The following is a 25,373-nucleotide window of genomic DNA, read 5'->3' as shown; positions in this document are numbered from 1 at the left end:
TCCAATCTGGAAGCTACCTGAGACTCTCCTCCTCGCTTGTTGTTCCAGGTGAAGAGGCCATTACATGTATCCACATCCACTAGTTTCATGTTATCTGAAAAGATCTGAAAGGCTAAGGAGTCTTTACTGAGGGTTCTGGTGCCCCCCCTTTTTTTTTTCCGAAAGTGATTTTATCATATTAAAATCTTCTCCCATAATCTAGGGTATTCCGACGTGTCTTTCCCTGAGATACATTAGGGATTATGTAAACTTGAGTTTGTCATCTATTCTTTGAGGGCCATACACATTCATGAATAGATAGGTACTCTTGTCACCAACAGGCTGTATCACTACTGATAAATAATTCCGTGAAGCTTTGGCATCAATTACATCCATTCTTTAGGGATTCTAGAGCGTGAGAATACCTCCTATTGTATTCTCTGCTTTAACTTCTAGATATTCATATTTATTGAGCCACTTGCTATGAAGTTGTCTTAACCTTTGAATGGAACATTTTGTTTCCTGGATAAAAATTATATCTGGAGCAGCCTGTTTCATTCTATTATTTAGCAATCTCTGCTTTCTTTTACTGCCTAGACCTCTAATATTCCAAGAAATGAACTTCATCATTAAATATTTGTGAAGGAGTAGCTGGTGAGATCTTTCATCTTACCTGAATCTATCATGAGCTTTCCGCATTCCATCAATAGTTCATTTTGCTTTTTTCTGCCTCTCTTTTTTCCTGGGTTTTTGGGTGCTAATCCTGGAGTAGATTTTATTGTCTTCACTCCTTCATTGCTCATCATGTTCCTCTTTTTTTCTTTCTCCATAATCTTTTCCCGAGTTTTCCATAAATACATTTGCTGTATTCTATTGAGCTCCTCCTGGGGTAACGATTCCACCCCTCCAGATGTTCCTTGAATTAAAAACCCTTCCAGATCTAGGTTTTCTCTTTCTAGAATCTCATGAAGTTCTGTCTCCTCCAGATCCATTTCACTCTGTGTCATTTCTTGATCCATCTCTGGTTCTGTATCACTCATCATTATTCCTTTCTGCTTAGCATTTTCCTGAGTTTGCTCATAGTTACCTTCCTTCTCCTTCTCCCTCGTACTTCCTTCCCTTGCTTGATTTTCTGCTGCTTTTTCTTCCTCCTCTTCCAATACTTGGAACCGATTCTGCCTGCTTTGATATCCGTCCCTTTGTTGCAGCTTTGGCCCTCTTTTTCCGCCTTTTCCTTTATGGACCACCTTGTGAAAGCTATCCTGGTCTTTCATTGTGTTAGTTTTACTAATATTCTCCGCTTTGCTGAGAGGGCAGTCTCTGAGAAGATGCCCATGTTCATGACATTTATGACACCTGAATGGAATATGTTCATAGTCCACCATTTGAATCCATTCTTCATCAAAAACTTCCAGTATTACCTCATTCAGAAGAGCTCCTGATAAATCCATCTCCACACAAATCTTGGAAAAAGAAGTATATTTTCCTCTTCTAGTAGCTTCTGAGGTCTTGATAAATCTACCTAACTTGTTGCCTATGGCAATTAACGATTCAGGATGCCAATAATCAAGAGGTAAGGAATAGAGTCTTACCCAAACTGGGACCGAGGTGAAATTTTTCCTCTCCGGGACAAACTTCATCTTCCATGGCCTCATATAGAGAAGTAGGGCCCTCCTTCAAACACTCTGTCTTTGTCCTCGATATTTGTGAACACCACTGTAAAGAAACCCTTTGACCCAAGGTGTAGATCTATGCTTCCTTTGGGTTTCCAGTGGTACTTGATCCAAGTCTGTAAGGCTTTTTCAGCGGGCCAGAGTCCCATGAATTTGAAAATGATTGCATAGGTTTGCATGTGCTCCCTATGTGCTTGCAGCGCAGGATCATTTAAAATAACTCTGGGTGTTATTTCAGCTTTGGGTTTACAAGGCCCCTTTTGTTTTTTCTCTTTTGTTTCCTATTTTTCTTTGTCCTCTTCCTCCTTGTTTCTAGTGCTGCTGTTCTCCCTTATTTTGTTCTTCGCCTCTTCCTTTTCCATATTGCTCCTTTCTTCTTCCACTATTTCTTTGACTTTTTCTGGGGGATTTTTGCCCTTTTTGGCCACGACCTCCTTGAAGGAGGGAGATGGGCTCCCTCCTCTACCTCTGTCCACGGATGGAGAATCTCACAGCCCGCTGAAACCCTGGTAGCAATTTTTTCCTCAACGCCAAAACCCCGTGATCCGCTAGGAGGATTATAGTCTTTGGCTCACGTTGACACCAAAAATTTCTCTTCACACATGAGTAGGGAAAAGGGTTGATTTTGTGCAAACATTTGAGTTTGCTTAGTAGGAAAAGACTTTGTCAAAACAATAGGTGTGGTTGAATTTCCTTTGGAAAAACATCTGATGTCAGCATTGTGTGAAAAATCCTTAGTATAATGAACCTCATCATAAATAAGACACGGATATCAAGGTTTACACTTTTGTGTTTCCTTAGTTAGGTTGAGTTTTAGTTTTTTCCTTTTGTGGTGCATTTTGTTTAGTTTTACCTTTGTCCTTTTTATTACTTCCAGGTTGCTAATATTTACTGGTAGAATTTTGAACTGCAATAGTGAGAGTAGATTTGGGGTTCGAATGACTAGATGTTTTACTCATGGACTATTGACTAATAAAACTAATCAAACCATTATAAGCGTGATATTTCGTAGAAGGAAATGTAATAGGGCTATTCAGTGGGCGAGGAGCACGAAGAATAAGATTATATAATGTGCCAGATTGTGAATATATAAGATCTAGATATTGAGCACAAGAAATAATTTTCTCTTCAGTAACAATGCCACCCATGGTGACATTACAGGACATAGGAGGAAGTAATGACTTTGTAAACCAATTTGCTGGTAATTGGTTTGGGATAAGGGCTTTAGTCAATTGATGTCATCATCTCCATTAATGAATATGATCTAAAATATGTGTAGATGCAAACTGTCGTAACAAACTTAAAAGCTCAATGTCAGTTTCATAATGAATTGGCAGTTGGAAGTGGGTCAAAAATGTTGTAGCCAATGTATTAAAATCACCAAAAGATGCTCGTAGTAACTTGATGTACCACTTATCTACACTACCAATGAGAGTGTGTTCGAAAAAATGTAATTGAATGGAATCATCATTTAAATAGTTCGAGGAACACCACAAATGATAAGTCATAACATGGTTTGATGGGTCTTCACTAAGTTTACCATTGAATTTGGGAATATCACTTGGTAATTTTGTAGGAATTACCAACCATAATGGATGATGAAGAATAGGATCATTCATAAGCTGTGATAGGTTTGGTAAGTCTAAAGTCACAAGGAATGGCAACAACCTATTAAAGGAAGGTTTTGGATAAGTGGGATATTGGTAACCATCCATAGGACCGTAAGGTTCAACTAGTGGAGGAGGAAACCCTTGAAAGGGTTGTGCTTCAGGCATTTGAATTAGATAAGTTTAGGATGGAAGAGGAAATCCTTGAAGACATTGACTAGTGGGCGTTTGAGTTCTAGAAACATAAACTGGAAGAGGAAATACTTGAAAAGTTTGGCCTATAGGCATTTGAGCTCCACCAACATAAAATAAATTCCATGGGGTACCTACCCTTGTATGGAATGGAGAACCACTAAATATTTGACTACTGGCTAGTTGTGTAAAACTTATTTGAGGTTGTCCTCAAGTAGAGGGAAAAGATATTATGGGAGGTTCTTGTACAATAGCAGGATAACATCATATGTGAGATTGTTGTCTAGTATATGGAAACAATCATATCATGGGAATGCCACCGAAACCAAACCGAAAATAGCCTATGAGAGGTTTCACCCCATAAAACGAAACATTTCTTATAGGAGGTTTCCCTCCAATAAATAGAAAATATCCTATGGGAGGTTGTTGTGAAAAAATCATCCCACTAGAAACTAGGTTTTTGACTATATGCTATTTGGACACTAGACATAGAAGTTTGAGAAGAAACCATAATTTGAGGGGTTTGTACCATACTTGGAATAGACGAACTAGATAGAATTCTAGTAGACCCAGGAGGATAACGAAAAAATGAGGGACTAGTAGCAGTGCCAAAAAATGTTCCATTGAGTGATTGACACCCATCAAGTAAAAAAGGTCCACGATAAATATAATATTCAGTAGTTCCACTAGGATCAAGATAATTGTTAGGTAAATAATATCCGACAAACATGGAATATGCAGTACTAGGTTTAGAAGATCTACCCACAATAGAAAGTGAAGTTTACATTAAAGTACGCCCAGGTGTAGATTTTGTGGATGTCAACTAATGCATGGTTGGACTAGTAAGAAAAGATAAAGGAGTGGATAAAAGAGGACTTCTCCTAGATGTAGAATGTGCGTTAATATCTAAAGGTGGAAGTCAACTGCTAAGAGGGATAACAAAAAGATATTAATACCAAGGATTATCTTGTCATGAGGATGCAATAGGTAATTCAAAAAGAGTGGGTTATATTATAACGGTTTTCAGAGGATTAAATGGAGAAAGGTATTATTGAGAAATAACCTCTATGTGTATTAAACTAGGTGGAAGACTAGTTACAACTTCGTATCTTGATGAGATAGATTCTTGATGATTAATTGCTAAAGGAGTAGACACCAAACCTGCTGAAGGAGGAATGTGATTTTCCAAAGTTACATATTCAACAATTTTTGGTTCACCTATAGTTCAAAATTTTCAGGTTTGGCAACCTCTAGTTCCAAAGTTTCAGGTTTCAACAACCTCCAATTTCAAAGTTTCTAGTTTTACAATATTTGGTTCCAAAGTTTTGGTTTTGATAGTTTTAAGCCTTGCAAATTCATGTTCTAATGTTTCAAGTTCTATTATTTTAGGTTGTACAACTTCAGGTTTTGGTTGTGCAACTTCAGGTATTTCAGGGGGTAAGCCCTATGTCCTACGTGATCATCGATGTTGATGTTCTGCCATGATGAATTTATATGACCAAGTAAAACATGCCTATGGTCTACTAAATAGGAAAACAAACTGAACACGCTAGAAAATCTAAGGAAGCAAGCATATAATAGAATATAATAAGATATGAGAGAGCAAGTGGAACAATTATGTTGGTGACCTGATTAATGGTCCTTTGAAACCTAGTGCAAGTACCCTGACAACCGTGGGGAACCCTCTGGGAATGTCCTAGTGAGTTTGACTAATGTCTATTCCAGGTACAAGAAGGAATTCCCCCCCACACTCATTTTATGTATAGCCACCAAGGTTACCACTCACAACAACCAAACCTAGGGGGACAATTGAAAATCATATATACATTCAAGGGCATGGTATCTAACCTAAAACCACCCTAACAGATTCCTCAAATCGAGGTGTACTCATCTCAAGTGATCCCCAATTGTTATATAAAACCATTTGTAATATGGGTATATCAATGACAACGAGACCAATGAAGTAGGGTTAATTAATCTGTTGGACCTAATGTGACCTCATGCTCAAACCTTGTGTGATAAGGGCTGCCCAAACAACATGATGTTGAAAATGGATTTCACACCCTAGCTCAAGATTCTATTTTTTTTTGTAGCCTTGAAGAGTTTAAATTTTCCACCTATTCCAAGGCCCTAATTCCAAGCTATTGTAGGTGTGCTACCAAAGAAATGCAAAAATTTTGAATTAATTTTATTATGTGTTAATTTTAGTGGCTATTTTTTACATAAGTAGGCATATGGAGTGGATAAGATGATGTTTGGGCATGACTCTAAATATTAATGCAACAAAATGAAATGAAAGCTTTAATTTAGATGAATGTTATATTATGAGAAGGAGAAAACACTTTAATATTCCCAGATGAAAAATGTCCCAAATTTATTCAAATTTGTTTAATACCAAGATGCTTTTTGTGTTAATTCACTACTTCAAATTTCTTCATTTCTAAAAATATGTATTCCCTCCTACAAATGTAAAAATTTAAAAGCCTTTGGTTTTAAAAGGAGGAATTAAAACACACAATGAACGCAAAAAAATCACTTTAAGAAACAAAAAAACAATTCAAGGAATATATTTTTTACTTTTTCGAAAAATGAATTATTTAAGGAAAAGAAAGAAGTTTTTTCTTTTTCACAAAACATTTCAAAAAACAATAATTGAAATAATTTATCAAATGCATAAATGAAATACTCTATGAGATTTGAATAAAAGATTCAAGCCTAAGATATTATAAACCTTTAGAAAGCGAACGAACAATAATTGGGTCAAAGCAACAAATAATGGAAATTTCAAAAAATATAAAAAATGCAAAATGACACACAAAAAGAGACCTAATTTGCAAATTATAACTTTCAAGAAGTAAAAACACATTAAAAAACCATACAAGACGCAAATCTAAGATTAATTTGGAAAAACCATAAGAAAATTTGAGTTTCTAAGCAGTGTCACAGGCAGGAGTGCAACAAGTAGGCTATGTCACAATTTGAAAACTAGCAGGATACAATAATGTCGCATTGGTTCCAAAAAGAGTGTGAAAAACGCAAAAAAATGCAAGAAAAAATCAAACAATCTTCCAAGATCTATGCATATATGAGGCTTGAGAGTTAGATATGGATTGTTAATGACTCAGAAAGAATGAAACTAAAGAAAAAAAACAAGGCTTCAATAATCAAAATGAATCTTAGAGAATAGATCCTAAAGGTCGTTCCCTAGTGGACTCATCAATTTTGTTAATGGATAAATCGTTCTTGGAGACAAGATCGATCTCCCTAAATCTGCTACCTAGATCTGGAACAAAACAAAACATAAATATACGAATTTCACTAATTCTACTGCATTCAAATCATAGGTAAAAACACCAATAAAATGAACGATATGAGCGATTCATACCTATTTATTAGAGTTTGTCCTCGCTATTTCCTCAAAATGTCGTAGCTTCTAATTTTCTCTTCAATGATCATGAAGAAAACACCTCTGGAAAACACAAACAAACAAGAATAAAAGCACATCTAATCCAAATACAATCTGACAAGACATATAACATATACAATGATTGTGGGAAAATAATATACAATTGTATTATCACAATAAAGTGGTTACAACCTAATGCATTGATGTCATAGAGTCCCCTTCCAACTATTCCTCGTCTCAACACCTTGATTTCAAAATCTTTAGGATCATAAGTTGGATACTTTAGTAGAGTTTCAATGAGAATCTTAGAGCCAAATCCTTTCTGAAATCAACCAAGATCCCTCTCTCAATGAAAGATGGTTGTATTTATAAGCTTAGAGGAGGATAAGAAGAGGAGGTTAAGATCTATCCAAATCAAGGATGCAAGTGTTGAAGAATGTAACTAGGTCCGGTCTTCATAAATTATATTTGAATCATAATGAAATGTATTTATCAAAATAAAGAAAATATATTTTATTGTTATTATTATTATGACTTATTAAAGCACGAGTTTCATGCTTAGGTCATCATATTTTAGGTCAAATTCCACATTGAGGACTTCTAGCATTTATACTAAGTCATTAGAGTCATTATCCATTTAAAGAGAACTTTATTAGGCTTTTAAATCATGTAAAAAGAATTATTATTGAGTCAAATAAGTTACAATGTCACCTCCACACCAAGTCGGCCTCAAGGAGATCAAGTCGAACTCAAATAGGTTAAATTGACCTCACCAAGAGGGTATATGTACAAGCAGTTCAAATTCATTTGGATACACTCACACACAAGTTCAATATCCAAGAGAAGGGGGAAGAAAAAGTGCGAAATTACAAAAGAAGAAGGAGAATTTATTTAAGGACTAGATTGAAGTTTTTGGGTCATCTCTCTCTCACACGTGTGGATTTTATGGTCTACTACTAGAGGGTCAAAGTGCTCCTTTTGGATCAAAATCCTAGATATGGATATGTGCTAACCTAATCATTGGTAGTATGTAAATTCTAGGGCTAATAACTAAGCCATAGTAGAAGTTTTATATTATAGGATATGGTGATATTGAAATCTACGGTTCACTACAAACCCTAGTAGAAGTTGGTCATTTAGTTGAAACCTTAGATTGCGTTGTAATTTGATTTGAATGTTGTCATCTAAGGCTTAGTGTCTCTTGTATGTAATATAGGGTTTACATTATATCCTAGTAAAAAACTAACACATGAATTCTAAAATGTTGGATGCATTGTAGAACTATACTTGTTTGAATTGCTTCTAGTGTTTGCAATATATTAGGGTTTTCAATATATTAGGGTATGTCATATATCTGAAAGAAATATTGAAGCCCTAGATATAATGAATATTATTATCGTGATTAAGTTGCTCAAATGTGTTGATGATGATGTCTAGGGTTTATGAAAAAACCCTAGCAATAAATTGAAGTATAAAAGTATGTGTCTCTTGTTGTTTGTGAACCTAACTAAGTTTAGGTATTTGATGTCTAAAGTCTAATGCTTCCATTATTATATGATCATAATATAGTTAAAATTCATGATTCTTTATATGTATTTGGTTGTATTTTATATCTAAGTTGTGCAGCTACATAATCTTCAAGAGGTTGAAGATATTCACATGTAAAGTTGATTTGATTGATAAGAATGATGAAGGAAGTTATATGAATGATGATGATCAAATATGATAAGGAGGATGGCATCCATGAAATATTCTTCGATGTTATGAAAAATAAGTTGATCTCCTTACGCTAAGAGGAAGCTAGGATAAAAGAAAGGATATCTTGCAAGTTGAGAGGGAAGGCATATTATAGTCATGATGTATACATTGAAGAAATTGGAGAATGCATATTGAGGTGCTGCTAAAAGAAGGAAAGTAGGATTTGGTTGCTGAATGTGAAGTAGGAAAGGAAGCTGAATGATTCGGGAAACCTTTGTCAACAATTTTTTAGGAAACCTCTAAGTTATTTTAGGATAAATTATGAAGCAACATCAAGATGTATGAAGACCTCGAAGGTTTGTGTTTACAGATGAGTATTTGAAAAGTTGTTACTGATTGGGGTTGTCACTATTCAGATAAATCTCTCATTTTGTTTTTTAAGCATGTTTGAGGTTAGAGAGATTTGATATGTTGAGGCATTGAGTGTGTAAAATGTCTGGGAGGACATCTGGCCGACATATGTGTTGATGTCTAGTTCCCAAAGTAGTAGAGAGGTTGGCATTGGTCATAGAGCTCTGACCTTGCATGATGCACCTAGTTCCTTGTGTTGATGGTTAGAAAGTAAGCCTAATGGTACCTAGAGAGGATGAAAGCTTTACTCCATCTTAGTCCCAACCAGATAGATTTCCCTGGTCAGGAATCTAGTTCGTGGCATCGTAAATTCCTAAAATCTTCATGGTTCATGTGTTTTGAGATCTTCCATGTACTTGTATATGTATGTATGAATACCTCCCTAGTTAAGAGGGAGTGTTGAAGAATGTAACTAGGTTCAATCTTCATAGATTATATTTGAGTCATAATTAAATGTATTTATCAAAACAAAGAAAATATATTTTATTATTATTATTATGACTTACTAAAGCATGGGTTTCATGCTTGGTTCATCATGTTTTAGGTCAAAGTCCACATTGAGGACTTCTAGGGTTTATACTGAGTCATTAGAGTCATTGTCCATTTAAAGAGACCCTTATTAGGCTTTTGAATAATGTAAAAAGAATTATTATTTAGTTAAATAAGTTATTTGTCACCTCCACACCAAGTTTGCCTCAAGGAGATCAAGTTAGCCTCAAACTGGGTAATTCGACCTCACCAAAAGCATATATATACAAGCAGTTTGAATTCATTTGGATACAATCACACACAAGTTAGATGTCGAAGAGAAGGAGGCAGACAAAATGTGAAATCCCAAGAGAAGAAGGGGAACTGCTGAAAAGGACTAGATCAAAGTTTTTGGGTCATCTCTCTCTCACACGTGTGGATTTTATGGTCTACTACTGGAGGGTTGGAGTGCTATTGCTGGATAGAATTATTTCAGTTGGGTCAAAGTTTTGTTGGGTTAAATTCTGGGTCAAAATTTGGGTGGGATAAATTATGGGTCAAAGTTTTTGTGGGCTAACTGTTGGTTCGAAGTAGCTATTGCTAAGTCAAATTTGCTAGGTCGAATTTGTTGCTGCCAAGTAGAAGTTGTTTCTAAAAGAATTATCATCTATAGAAGGAAGAAACGGATGAACTGGTGTGGAGTAAGTATGTGTCTAGGCCATGAAGTCTTGGATTATCTCATGAAATTATTAAGGAAGAGTTGTTGACTAGGTTTTCCGCTAGATAGGGGTTTTTACCTAATTGTCCGCCTACATCTGGTGTCTGTGATATTTGTTCTATCATTCTTGGTAATTGCTTGATGAACTAAAGATAAAAGAGGAACATAAGAAAACATAAGAATATCTCAAGTAAATATCAATATAAATAAAATCTTTCTACCTTTATGATTTTCTAACAACAAGAATATCCCAAGTAATTATCAATATAAATAAAATCTTTTTGGCGTTCTGATTTTATAACAACAAGTCAGATCCAAATTGATCAGGATAAATGCCATCCACGAGGCTTATCTTCTATCATCTCCTCATTCTTTTTATTTTATCTATTGTAAAAATAGTGTCACACCTTATAAATGAGACTATGATAGTGTCACACCTGACAATTATGCAACATGTGACAAGTAGCTATGTTCCATGTGGTCAATGTGCAACTTATGGCATCCTCTTGAAATAAGGTTTTTAAAGGGATTTGAAGAAGATTTTCATTTTTCAAGGAAAGTATTTTCTTCCATCTTCTTCAGGGGTTAATGGAAATAATGCTTCAGATGACAAAGGATAGGGGTATAACATTATTTTCCATGAATGTGACAAAATAGTGTGTAACATATGATCTTGAGTGGAACAATAACATGATAGTTATCCACAACCTTGCAAGCCCGGGCTTTGGTGTGGGTGTTGACTTGGGAACCCCAAATATCACCCCACCCATCCTAGTAGGTGCGCATGCACAATTGAGGATGGCTACTCACATTGAACAAACCTTTGGAAAATAATACATATGTAGGAAGACCAACAGAAGAGGAATAAAAAACATGATAGGACAAAGGCTTGGAAGCAAGAAAAGGTAACGATAATAAGAAAGATACTAGGATGAGGCTTCAAGGCATAGAATTCAAACCACCCTTATTGACTATAGAAACTAACAACAAAAAAATAACTAGCCAAGGAGAGACCACCATTTAAACTGTACAAAATAAAGGTTAATGAAATAGGGAGAGAAATTGACTCGTAAGGTCACTTTACCGGGCCTAAGAGTTTAACTGAGGTAGATAGTTGAGAAAACCACAACATAAGTAGCAGAGAAAGGTCAAGTCTCAACCACACCACCATCCAACTGAGGGGAAAAACCAAAACCAAAAACCATAGTTAAAACCAAAAAACATGTGACAATGACTATTCCATACTTCTAAAAATTTAAGTAAAATGTGACAGATCTAGGTATTAGTAAATATTTACAATGTCACAAATGTAAATGTAAATGTAAATCTTTAAAACATTTTAAAATGAATTGATTAATAAAATTTTTAGTCCTATAACACTCATAAGTATGATTGAAACACAACACACTTAGTATCGTAGACTTTTAAGTACAAAAATATAATATATGCTAATTAATTTAACCTGCATAATAATAATAATAATAATAATATATTTTTAATTAAATAAATTATATCTTATTATATTAATATTTTAAGTTTACTTCAAATTTTAAATTCACGTTGTATAAAGTGAAAGGGATTTTGAGAATAAAATATAATTTTCATAGACTTATGTGTACTTGTTGTGTCACTCAACAACCCCCATTATGATTAGATAAGTTAACTTAGCCAATAATGGGGGCCCTTTTTAATTTATGATTTAAAGACTTTTTAGCAATTAAATAAGATACAATATTCCTAAAAAAACCAAAAACTATCTCATCTGAACCTAAGTCTTAAGTCTAATGGCATTAAAAAATGATAAAAGTGAAAAGTTGTATAGTCCTTTCGCATATCGCATCTCGCTAATCGAAAAAGGTCAAAAGATCCTACTAAGGAAAAGCGTAATGAGACTTGCCAACCCTTAATGAATTAGTGGAAAGTCTTTCATAACTTTAATAAAGGAAAACCCTTCGTGCCTATAAATGTCAGACCTGGTCCTGCCAACAAGCCAGGTCAACATCGCAATACTTATATCACAAGAAGAATATCAAAATTCCTTATTGTTCAAACAATCCTGACCTTCCGATAAAGCTCTTCTTTGATATTGTGAAATAATCTACTGCAGTTTCCTCATCGCGGTACTAATATCACATCACAAAATTCAAACCGTGCCTTTCCTTAAGAAATTCTGATGCGATAAACCCTGCCATAAGCCTTTCACCATATATCTTAATGATTATTCAATCACATATCATCAAATGGTTAATCTTGCAGATTGGAATATTTGCATCACAAGGAAGCTTGCACTGCAAAAAAACCGATGAAGCTCTGACCTGTATCGCAAACTATGTGAATGTACATTTTCCATTTATGATCAGTTATAACGGTATTTATGATTCTCAATAATGTAAATGATTTGATCGTTATCATTTAGTGCTTCATGATTTTGCATTAATTGTCAATTTTGATACTATTTGGTCATTCTTTCCATAAGTTTCGAGCTCTAAGTGTTTTCTCCTCATTCTTTGCATTCTTTCTTCTGCAGTCTAGTCCTGAGTAAGAAAAACCCAGGCGAAATGTCGAGAGCTACTAAGAAAACCAAGAAATCTATGGTCCCACCACAACCGACTCCTCCTACTCCAGAAGTAACCGAGATGCCCCCGTTATTCTCTGATACCACATGCACCACAGATTCAAGAAGTTCTTCTTGGGAAGCCATGTACAGACTGTTTGAAGAGGAAGAACCTAGAGTGGTTATAAGACAAGCCACAGCGGATGACTTAACGTCAATTTTTGAAACTACTCGAGCATAAGTTGCTAATTCTCACCTCAAACTACTTGGGCAGAAGTTGCTAATTCTAACCTCCATCGAATTGTTGCTCAGCCCAAGATTCTACCCTACACTGATTTGGTCAAATGAGTCATCGATGAAGTGGACATTGCGGATAAGAACTTCCAAACCTTGATGAAACAAATGCTAATTGGGTCATTTAGAGCTAAGGACTTGAGAAAGATGTACCATCTACTAGAGCCACAATATATATATGATGCGCAGTTTCTTCAGAAGTTTGTAGCATAAAACACAGTTCAATCAGAGCCAGTAAGGCAATGGAGGAACGATCCGAGCAAACACAAGAATGGAGACAAGGGTATGTATTCTATATTTTTCCTTTTTGGTCCTCATTGACAAGCTGTTGCTATGTTATTCAGATTGTTTGGATATCCTAATACACATAAATTTATGGTTGAATGGGTTCCTCTGATTGAAGCCGCCTCGGATGCCTATATTATGGATTGGGCCACTATCTTATAAAATAATTTAGCTTCCCAGATCCTAGCCTACCGAAGAAAGCATAATATTTCCACTAGGACTGTGCCCCCTATATTTATGAGTGCATACATCATGGATGCAGTTTGTTTTACCTCTAATTTTCCATCCATGGGATGGAAATGGACCCTAGAAGACCCTACCCCTATCCACATATATCATAATATCCTCTTGGAGTCCAATTTCCAACCACATTTTTACAAAATCTGTCATGAAGTAATGTTGCCTTTGTACCAATATATTTTTGATGAAAAACCCCCTAGATTTTCCAGAGAAGCTCGCGACAACCTTAAAACTATAGGTAAATATTTCACTTATATTAGGATTTTTGGTAGCCTAGTTTCCCCACATGTGCTCCCCCTTTATGTACCTGAAAAGTATTTATCCCTAGAGGTTTCTTATCAAACTGTGGGCAATGGCCTAGCTAAATCCCTCAAGGAAGCGAAGAAGTCCATCTGGACATTATTCCCTATTTGTTGTTGAGTATATACTTTGGAAAATTTTAGACACAATATGCTTGAGATTGAGCACATACTATGCTTAAACTTTCCCACTATCCCACCACGTAAATATGGCCCAAGCAAGGTGGCTTAAAATTTCACCGCTTAGGTCAAAGTCATACAATTTCAACATGAACCTGATGTTTTTGATGACTTATTTGAAATCGCCCGAGATTATGAACATGTGGAAAAGTTAGCCGAGGCTTGCCTAAATCCAAATAAATTAAATAAATTCAAGGAATATAGAAGCACAAGGTTGGAGAACCTCCCTCTCGATGTATTAAATATTTCGCAACTAGCCATACAACAAGAACAGGTTTCAACCCAATTTTCAAAGGATTCTGAGGCCAATCAGGGAAACAAAGAAAGCACAACATCAACGTAGCACACTGATGAATTGCACTCTGCTAGAGATTTGGATAAAGGATGGAAACAATTTGACCAAATGACCAATATAGGATCGTAGGAGGCGCAAATTTCAACTCTGAAAGAAACACCTAATACCCTTGAGATCACTAAGAATATCCCACTCACTATTGGGTCTTCAGATAAAGCCATCAACACCAATGATGTAGAAGTCATCCAGTTCAAACTACATCTGAAGTAGTTCTTATTATTGAAGAAATACCTCCTCTCGATGTATTTTACAGTCTGAAACACAGGGCTGTTATTACCAGGTAGAGGAAGAGAAAGAGAGTTGAGTAATCCTAGGCACTAGTTCTTGGAGATATACCACTGGATGTTGTGTGGAAATATCCACAAACAAACCCTTCTGATGACCTAACCAGGCTATCACAATTTGCAGGAGCATATGCTACAACTACTATTAATAAGGCCTCATAAGTACAACAACTGATCAAAGAAAAGGATGACATGATCATACAGTTGGAACAAGCATTACATAATGTAAAATAGAGTATTGATGAAGGATGGTAGGAAAAGGTAACCCAATTACATAAAATATTTGATGAGATGAAGCTTCAACATGAAGCTAACATCAAAAGCCAAAATGATCAGTTACAACAACTCCAGGTTAGGATTGATCAATTGAATGACAATCCTAAACTTGAAGATTTCAAAAAAGAAGGGGAGAAATTAACACTCTCCTTTCGCGGAAACATGTGGTATTTTGCCAGAAGTTGACAATAGTCAATGATATATGTCAAACAAGCGATTCACTAATGAATTAGTTCTCGAATCTGAGGACATACTTTGATGACATCAAAGAGGAAATTTTTGATTATATTACATGGCAGGACAATGCCTATGGAATAACAGGAAATCCTCCAAGGATTGAGGATTCACAAAAGGAAATCCTTTTTAGGGACTAGGATATGAAACTAAAACAAGCAAAAGGAGCCATTTTTAGTGCAAGGGGCATCACAAGCAACCTTATTAAAACCATCCACTATAATCTTTTTGGTGCTAACCTAATTCGAGAATGCCTAGTTGATGCTTTGCCCAATGTCAAGACATTGATGAAATATTGGCAGGATTGGTCCAAGACAAAGGAAGATAACATAACAAAGTTATCATAGCTAAATATAGAACTTTATTGGCAATACTTGGTTAAACTGCATAGCCAATGGCTAATGATATGGTGCCTAGCTAATACCACTTCTCATATGCACCCAGTTCTCTTTGATGTTGTGTATGCATGACAGATGCATCTAAAGCCAGCTCATACTCCTGAATTGAAGCCCATCTTGGATATCTATGAACTAAGGCAACAAATAGGAGGGAAACAAGCTTCTCATTCCTGATGAATTGTTGTAACAAACTCTATTTTGGTCCTTTCGATTTTATTTTAAGGATGGTTTGTTTAAACATCCTCAACATTTCATGTATTTTCTATTATTACAGTTCCATTTCTAAGTTATAAATACCCTTTCATGTCTTTTAGAAAGGGGTTCTGAATTTTTGTAAAAAAGACTTAAGAAAGTTGCACTACTGTACTTTTTCAATGATTTCTTCTTCTTCTTAGCCACCTGGTTACAAGTACTAATACTTTCACCAGGCGAATAGGAAGAAGGGGAGGAAGAAACAACCAAGGAAGAAGGCAAAGGGTCAACTTTAGGATCAATTGGAGGTTGATTTTTTCCAGTTGGAGGAGTATTCAATTGCTGTGAAATCACGACATTTTGAACCAAGGATGTTGAAAACAACCATACTAGCAAGCCAATGGTAAGTCCTGGAAGGGACAATGTATCCATATAAGGAGCACCAATATTTCCAAAAGGAGGAAAAGGACTAGGATTCCCATCAAAAGGAATTCCTTAATCGGTGGACTCCGAATTTGTCGCCATATGTTTCAACCTAAGATGAACTAAGGAGTGAGCATGGAGGATGTTATCCATGGTTAATTAATTTTATTTTAATCAAAGTAACATAACAAAAAAAAAAAGGGATAATATAGGCAAAGGTTTACCAAGCAACTGTGAACTTCAGAATACCTCTTGGCAAACCAAGAAGTACGGGCAGGCAATCTCCCTGAATGTTGTGTTCAGTGTATCACAGTGTACAAGGTGGCCAACTCAGTTACCTAAGGATGGATAACAACCTAGTGTTATCATCCCATATATACCCGAAAGTACGTGGAGGCCCAATCTGTATAAGCATTGTCTAATGCAAAACCGCACAGTGAGAGCATTCCCATATACTTGATGTACTGTAACACTTCCCTATATACTCGAAGGTACGTGGATGAGCTATGACATACTCACATATGTGCAATCAGGTATCACACTCGGGATGTATTGTAGACAAGTTAGTGACAATTGCTTTGTTTTACGATGCCGGAATACATCTCTAGCCTAGAACCACTAAATATTTTTCGTTAATGACAATGTTCCATTAGGTAAATTGATGTTAATTTTAAGTTGATCTTATTTAGAGTTTTCCTTTCAAGGTTCACCACGTGATGTGTGTTTGCAATTCCTAAAATGCAACTAATATGATAAGCATTATTTTTATTCAATTGAACAATGAAAACCTTAGCTAGTAGGGATAGAGCAATCAGATCTTTGACAAAGAGCAAACATCACATCTAATGCAATTTCCCTAGCTATTCCTTTCAAGCATTCACAAACTACAATATGAAAGATGCAATTTTTTCTTTTCGAATCCCTTAATGTTATGACGAACAAAAAAGAAACTAATGCATATATAATCAATCAATCTTTTATAAGAACGAAGACTTTACGACAATTTAGTTTCGAAGGAAAAGAATACTTTTACGACACTTTCTTTCAAATAAAGATTAATCAACTATAATCTAACTTTGACGATGAATTGATAATGACAAAGAAATCATTTAAGAAACATTAATCAATCAAGTCAAAGTAGGGCTGGAAAGATGAAATACAAGTTGATTTCAGAGACATACTACAATCATTGATCTTTCAGCAAAGCATAAACAGAAGGAAATTTAGAGAAAAAAACCCAATCCAAAGGTGAAAATTTTCCCTAAGGTGGATCAGCGCGGGTCAAAGACAGCCTAACTGCACTGCAGAGTAGTCTCTCTCACTCAAGGGTGCTTTGTAGAGCACTGTTCCCTGACCAATCCTGCATTGATTCCTGAGAGGCCACTCAAGAGTCATCTAACCTCAATTTTTGACCAAATAACACTTCAACAAAGCTGAAATACAATCAATGAAAGGAAGTAAGGTCTGATAGAGTGTCCTAGGATGTGGATAATATACTTGTAAAGATGATCGTTCCCTAGTGGAGTCGCCAATTTGTTTTGGAGAATTTGGTATCTACAGATAAATACTAATTCCCTAGATAAGTAGTCATATCGAGAACAACAGTTTAAAGCACTTTATCCTTTTCCTATAAGTAATAGATAAGACAAAGAAGATGAGAAGACCTACTTGTAGTTCCGCTTTCCTCTTGTCTCCTTTGTATCGATCCTGTCACTCCTTCCTATACTTAACACGCTTGAGAAGTACCTGTAAACATCAACAGAAGACAAAGAACCAATCAAAGCAAAAAATCTATTGAATACAACTAAATGGAATCAAATACATTCACACATATAAGCATCCATAGTGATGGATTCACTCGAAGGGTGGAATTATACAACAAGCATATGTTATCCTCCTCAATTTTTTCTTTTTTTTTCTCATGAACTTATGAGGTAAGGCATACCCATGCTCAGCATATAAACTTTCATTACAAGTACATAGAAATTTGTCTACAGATATAGACCCATGATCGAAATGACCATCAATGTAAAGCCATTGTATGGATGATTTGGTACATTTCTTGAAATCGCAGCCTGGATGGATGAAACTAGACCCAGGGTCTTCTATCTCGTTTAATCATTCGCTTAAGTCCTTTTCCTCCATGAAAAGGACCAAGTTATCTTTGTCGTTAAACTCGTTAAAACATCAAATAGCGAAAACTTGTCGATCATGACAATACCGAGTTTCACCTTCGCTAGACTCGTTAAAACATCACATAGCAATGGATTCACCCGAAGGGTGGAATTATACAAAAAGTATATGTTATCCTCCTCAATTTTTTCATTTTTTCTCATGAATTATTGAGGGAAGGCATACCCATGCTCAACATATAAACTTTCATTACAAGTACATAGACAGTCGTCTACAGATATAGACCCATGATCAGAATGACCATCAATGTAAAGCCATTGTACAGATGATTTGGTACATTTCCTAAAATCGCAGCCTGGATGGATGAAACTAGATCCGGGGTCTTCTATCTCGTTCAATCGTTCGCTCAAGTACGAGTCTAACCATGCGAATATGTGATCTAAAGTCAAACATGGGAAGACATCGTCTGATTACTAGCTAATGATGTAAGTCGTTAATAGATGTGACAGAAATCACTGATAATGATAATGATCCTCAAGGTATTGTTGTACATTCTGCATGGTGTGAATAGATGTTTTGATGTCGAACACCATACAAAGTCTTTCGGTCGAAGGCCAGTGATGTCAACCTATCGTCGGAAGCAAGAAACTTGCCATTGATGTATGCAAGCCTCAAGGTACTGGAAGGGTGTTTCTAAGTCAGCTTCTTGGATAATGAGCTGATGTCGACAAGAAGTGACTCGTCACAGGAGGGCCTTGATGTATCCCAAATCAATGACATGAAACGAGTGTAATGATTTTGGAGACGAAATTTGAGTGACGACACAAGGTTCGGGAATGGCGGTCATGAAAGTGTATGTTTATGAGTATTGCAAAGGATGAATTTTAACTGAATGACTTCTCTTGAACATATTAGCGACACTGAATGAATTGGCAGCATTGACCCAAAACCAAAGTAATGGCATCGATTACAATACATAATATATGTTATTTTAATTTTTTCTCATGAATTGCTGAGGGAAGGCATACCCATGCTCAACATATAAACTTTCATTACAAGTACATAGACAGTTGTCTACAGATATAGACCCATGATCGGAATGACCATCAATGTAAAGCCATTGTATGGATTATTTGGTACATTTCCTGAAATCACAGCCCGGATGGATGAAACTAGATCCAAGGTCTTCTATCTCGTTCAATCGTTCGCTCAAGTACGAGTCTAACCATGCGAATATGTGAACTGAAGTCGAACATGGGAAGACACACCATTTGATTACTAGTCAATGATGTGAGCCATTAACAGACACAAGAGAAATCACCGATAATGATAATGATCCTCAAGGTACTGCAATACATTATGCTTTGTGTGAATAGATGTTTTGATGTCAAACACCATAAAAAGTATTTCGGTCAAAGGCCAGTGATGTCAACCTATCACCAGAAGCGAGAAAATTTCCATTGATGTATGCAAGCCTCAAGGTACTAGAAGGGTGTTTCTAAGTCAATTTCTTGGATAATGAGCTGATGTTGACAAGAAGCGACTCGTCGCAGGAGGGTCTTGATGTATCCCACATCAATGACGTGAAACGAGTGTAATGATTTTGGAGACGAAATTTGACTGACGACACAAGGTTCAGGAATGGTGATCATGAAAATGAAGGTTTATGAGTATTGCAAAGGATGAATTTTAATTGAATGACTTCTCTTGAACATATCGGCAACACTGAATTAATTGACTGCATTGACCCAAAACCAAAGTAATGGATGGTGTGATAGACCATAGGTATGATAACCATCAAGCAGATAAGCCAACTCAAATAGTCTGAATGAATTGGTAGCATTGACCCAAAATCAAAAGTGATGGATGGTGTGATAGACCATAGGTATGATAACCGTCAAGTAGATAACCCAACCCAAATAGTCACGGAGATGAAGTGAAATTGTCATGTTCAAGAGTGACCTGCTACCATAAAGTTGTTTACCCCTTTTTCCATTTTCCCCAGTCATTGCTTACTAGTACCTCTTTATTTTTAATCAAGCTTGAGGAGGATAACATATGCTTGTTGTATAATTCCACCCTTCTGGTGAATCCATTGCTATGTGATGTTTTAACGAGTCTAGCGAAGGTGAAACTCGGTCTTGTCATGATCGAAAAGTTTGCTGCTATTTTATGTTTTAACGAGTTTAACGACAAAGATAGCTTGGTCTTTTTCATGTTTAGAGAGTTTGAAAAGGGACAAAAAGAAAACTCCACAAGTTCTTTTTCATAGATTTGTCTCTCAAGTTCGAAAAAGTGCAAAACAATACGAGAGAGAACCTATTGATCATGTTCGATCAACGTATTCCTTTTTCGCAGTTAATCTATCTCAGCCCAAAAAAGGGTTAAACTTATAGTGAGTAGATGTCGTTTCCAATTCGTTAACGCGCTGAAAAGGAAAAGCACTAGGCAATCTATTCATATTTTGAGGAGTCTGAAAAGAGCTTAAATAGGACTCCACTTTGAGGAACGAGTGGTATCTAGGGTAGCAACTGGTTCTGGTGATGTTGGAACTTCTCAAAACACGTTGATTTCTGTGAAGAGGTTGGCTAATAAGACCACTCATTGCAACTGTTCCTCAAAAAGGGTAAAACAACCAAGTAAAAGCGTATGATCAGCCAAGCAGATAATGACGATGGAAGGAGAAAAACCAAGGCTCATCTGGTAGAAGAGGCTGATAGAACGGAAATCACGAGGGTTAAAATGGAAAGGGGTTCATTATTAGAAAAGCTTGAACCATAGGGAACTATGCTTGGATTCAGTTTCATGTTTACACAAGCTTAAAACCAAAAACGATGCTTGGATTTAGTTTCATTTTTATACAAGCTTAAAATGAAGAACTATTCTTGAATTCAATTTCATTTTTATATAAGCTAAAGAACTATGCTTGAATTCAGTTTCATTTTTACACAAGCTTGAAACAAAGAACTATGCTTGAGATTGGTTTACATGCCCCCAACATGATGAAAGGGAGAGTCTCCTGTAACCAAATGGAAGTCGTTGCAGTGAAGCAGGACGGTTATACAACACCTTTTTGGCTTCGTCCAGATAGGGACAAAGGTGAATGGGGTGATTCCCTTCACATAACCTACAGGGAAACTTAACTTTACCACTAGGTGCATGCTGCCCAAGCTTCATTACTTGTACCTAAGTAGACTACTCGTGGCTATCAGGTGGATGGAATGAAGGTTTGTTTACGAGATCAAGTCAAAGACTCAACTAGGATTTTACGAGATCTAATAAAAGACTTGAATTGGAACTTTGCTCCAGGGGACCTTGTTTCATTTTTTAATGAGTTTGACACAAGAGAAGTAACTATGCTCAAATTCCTTGTTTCATTTTTTAATGAGCTTGACACAATAAAGGAACTATGCTCATATTCCTTGTTTCATTTTTTAACGAGCTTGACACAAGACAAGGATATATGCTCATACCCTTTGTTTCATTTTTTAACGAGGTTGACACAAGACAAGGAACTATCCTCATGGGAGCTGTTTCATTTTTTAATGAGGTTGACACAGTAAAAGAACTATCCTCATTTTCCTCGATCACGACTCATAAGAGGTCATGACTTCCAAGAGGTTCTCATTAGATGGGAGAACAATGCTCTAGAACGGATCTGTAGCAAGGAATCCATTAGAGAGATTTGGTTCCAATGCCTGCAGTACATAATGTACAACATCACTGAATTAATTGCCAGTTGATGTAGGCATGGAATGGGTTGCCACATAATTAACTATGGCAGGGATGATACCACTGGTACAAAAGGACCACTTAGGGAAGATGGTTGACTGGAAGCCATATTTGAACCAGGAAATGAAAGTTGGTCAACGGTGACAATTTTGCCTTCATGCGGGAAACAAATCACTCGAAAGAGTGTTGAAACAATAGCTCCCATGTCATAAACATAGTCACGCCCAAGAAGTAAATTGTAATCTAAAGGGCCTAGGACTACCATCACATTCAGATAAATGATTTTTCCTCCCAAAGTAATAGGCAACTGAGGAAGGATCCCTAATGGTTGACTGGTTCCTCTGTTAAAAGCCAATAGATTATGGGTAACAGGCACAAGTGGCAACGAACCGAGCGCTTGCCAAGAAGTAGAGGAAAGGATACTCACAGATGCACCTTCATCTATAATAGTGTCAAATACAATAATATTACAAACTTGTACTATGATTTGGAAAGGCACATAAGAAGGAAGTTAAAATCCTACCATTCGATTCCAATCAAAGGAAGTGACCAGACTACTTGGAGGGGGTACCATAGAAATGGGAGAATTAACCCCTTGAGTTACAAGAACAGGAGGATTTTCCTCCTGTCTTGATGGAACAGGAGGATTGCCCCCAAGCTCATTTGAATCTGAAGAAACAAAAAGAACCTGAGTGGTATCATATTCACTCTCTTCGGGAAAGGTACGATTAACTGAAGGTGAAATTGGGTCAACTGTTTCCTTGACCTATTGATTTGGGTCGGGTATAGACTCATAGGATTCACTTTCAAAGAGATTTGGTTTGACCGACGGTGGGTTTGAGTCAGTCAATTCATAAACTAATGAAGGATTAAGGGAGAGTTTCCTGTAACCAGATGGAAGTCACTGCGGTGAAGCAGGATGGTTATCTAACACTTTTTTGGCTTCATCCAGATAGGGAAAAAGGTGAATGGGGTGATTCCCTTCACATAACCTATAGGGAAACTTAACTTTACCCTTCTTTCCATGAACTTTACTACCACTAGTTGATGGTGTGTCACCAACATGATCTCCAAAAGTTGATGACACAAGATGATGTGAACAGGAAGACCATTCTTCTAATACCTGAGGAATACCAGAACAATTTCAAAGAAGATGGTCTCCCGTACAAAGTTTGCATGGATATCGAAATTTGTGAGGCTTATCAGATAGTTTCTCATCAGAAGTTGCATTCAAATCAATGGTTTCTTGGTTGGCCCTCTGCTGAATTTGCTTCTTCTTCTTCTTCTTCCCCTTCTTGTTCTTCTTAGCCACATGGTTACTAATACCAATACTTTCACCAGACGAAGAGGAAGAAGGGGAGGAAGAAATGACCAAGGAAGAAGGAAAAGGGTCAACTTTAGGATCAACTGGAGGTTGAATTTGTCCAGTTGGAGGAGTACTTGATTGTGGAGAAATCACGACATTTTGAACCAAGGAGGTTGAAAACAGCCATACTAGAAAGCTAATGGTAAGTCCTGGAAGGAACAATGCAGCCATATAAGGAGCACCAATATTTCCAAAAGGAGGAAAAGGACTACGATTCCCATCAAAAGGAATTCCTTGATCGGTGGACTCCAGATTTGTCGCCATATTAAGATCAAATAAGGAGTGAGCATGGAGGATGTTATCCGCGGTCAATTAATTTTATTTTAATCAAAGTAACATAACAAAAAAAAAAGGATAATCTAGGCAAAAGGTTTACCAAGAAATTGTGAACTGCAAAATACCTCCTAGTGAACCAAGAAGTATGGGCAAGCAATCTTCCTGAATGTTGTGTTCGGTGTATCATAGTGTACACGGTGCTGACTCGGTTACCTAAGGATGGATAGCAACCTAGTGTTGTCCTCCCATATATACCCGAAAGTACATGGAGGCCCAATCCATATAAGCACTTTCTAATGCAAAACCGCACAATGAGATAATTCCCATATACTTTATGTACTGTAACACTGCCCTATATACCCGAAGGTACGTGGACGAGCTACGCTATACTCACGTATGTGGAATGAGGTATCACACTCGGGATGTATTGCAGAGAAGTTAGTGACAACTGCTTTATTTTACGACGTCAGAACACGTCTTTAGCCTAAAACCACTAAATATTTTTCGTTAATGACAATGCTCCATTATGTAAATTGATGTTACTTTTAAGTTGATCTTCTTTAGAATTTTCCTTTCAAGGTTAACCACGTGATGTATGTTTGAAATTCCTAAAATGCAACTAATATGATAAGCATTATTTTTATTCAATTGAACAATGAAAACCTTAGCTAGTAGGGATAGAGCAATCAGATCTTTGACAAAGATCAAACAACACATTTAATGCAATTTCCCTAGCTATTCCTTTCAAGGATTCACAAACTACAATATGAACGATGCAAGTTTTTCTTTTCGAATCCCTTAATGTTATGATGAACAAAAAGGAAACTAATGCACATACAATCAATCACTTGTTTTATAAGAACGAAGACTTTACGACAGTTCAGTTTTGAAGGAAAAGAATACTTTTACGACACTTTCTTTCGAACAAAGATTAATCGACTATAATCCAACTTTGACGATGAATCGATAATGAAAAAGAAATCATTTAAGAAACATTAATCAATCAATTCAATGTAGGGCTAGAAAGAGGAAATACAAGTTGATTTTAGAGACATACTACAATCACTGATCTTTTAGCAAGCATAAACAGAAGGAAATTTGGAGAAAAAACTCAATCCAAAGGTGAAAATTTTCCCTAAGGTGGATTAGCGTAGGTCAAAGAGGGCCTAACTATGCTGTAGAGCATTGTCTCTCACTCAAGGGTTCTTTGTAGAGCACTGTCCCCTTGTTACAGGGAAAAGTGTCTATACAGAACTGCTTATCCCACTAAGGTGTGGTAGCTACCTTAGAAACAAACAAAGTAAAGCTACTTTTGTTTTTCCCTTATGAAATATAGATGAGAGAAGAACAAGGGAGACCAACCTCTGTCTTGCGTTTGGTTCCTAGTTCGATTCCTCTCTCTTATGATAGTCATTTGCTACTTGCTTCTTTGTACGCCCAGCTTCACAGAGTACCTGTAGAATCAGAGTAGCACAACACTATGCAAGAACATGGATCTATAATCATAAACAATCTAGGATCATATGTAAATTAACCATACAAATGCATAAAACATAAATGACACAAGAGTATGGAGGAAAACTTGAATAGCTTTTATTGATAATCAAGAAAAAGCCAAGGGAGTTACAACCAGTTGTTCTGACCCAGCATCATCCTCTCAGCAAGTAAGCCCTTCTTCACCACATACAAAGCTTAGATCA

This window comes from Pinus tabuliformis, chromosome 2_1, assembly GCF_031772625.1.
Source record: "Pinus tabuliformis cultivar Carrire ecotype Pingquan chromosome 2_1, CPIR1, whole genome shotgun sequence".
In the NCBI taxonomy this organism is placed as follows: Eukaryota; Viridiplantae; Streptophyta; class Pinopsida; order Pinales; family Pinaceae; genus Pinus; species Pinus tabuliformis.
Note: the sequence above shows the minus strand (reverse complement) of the source record.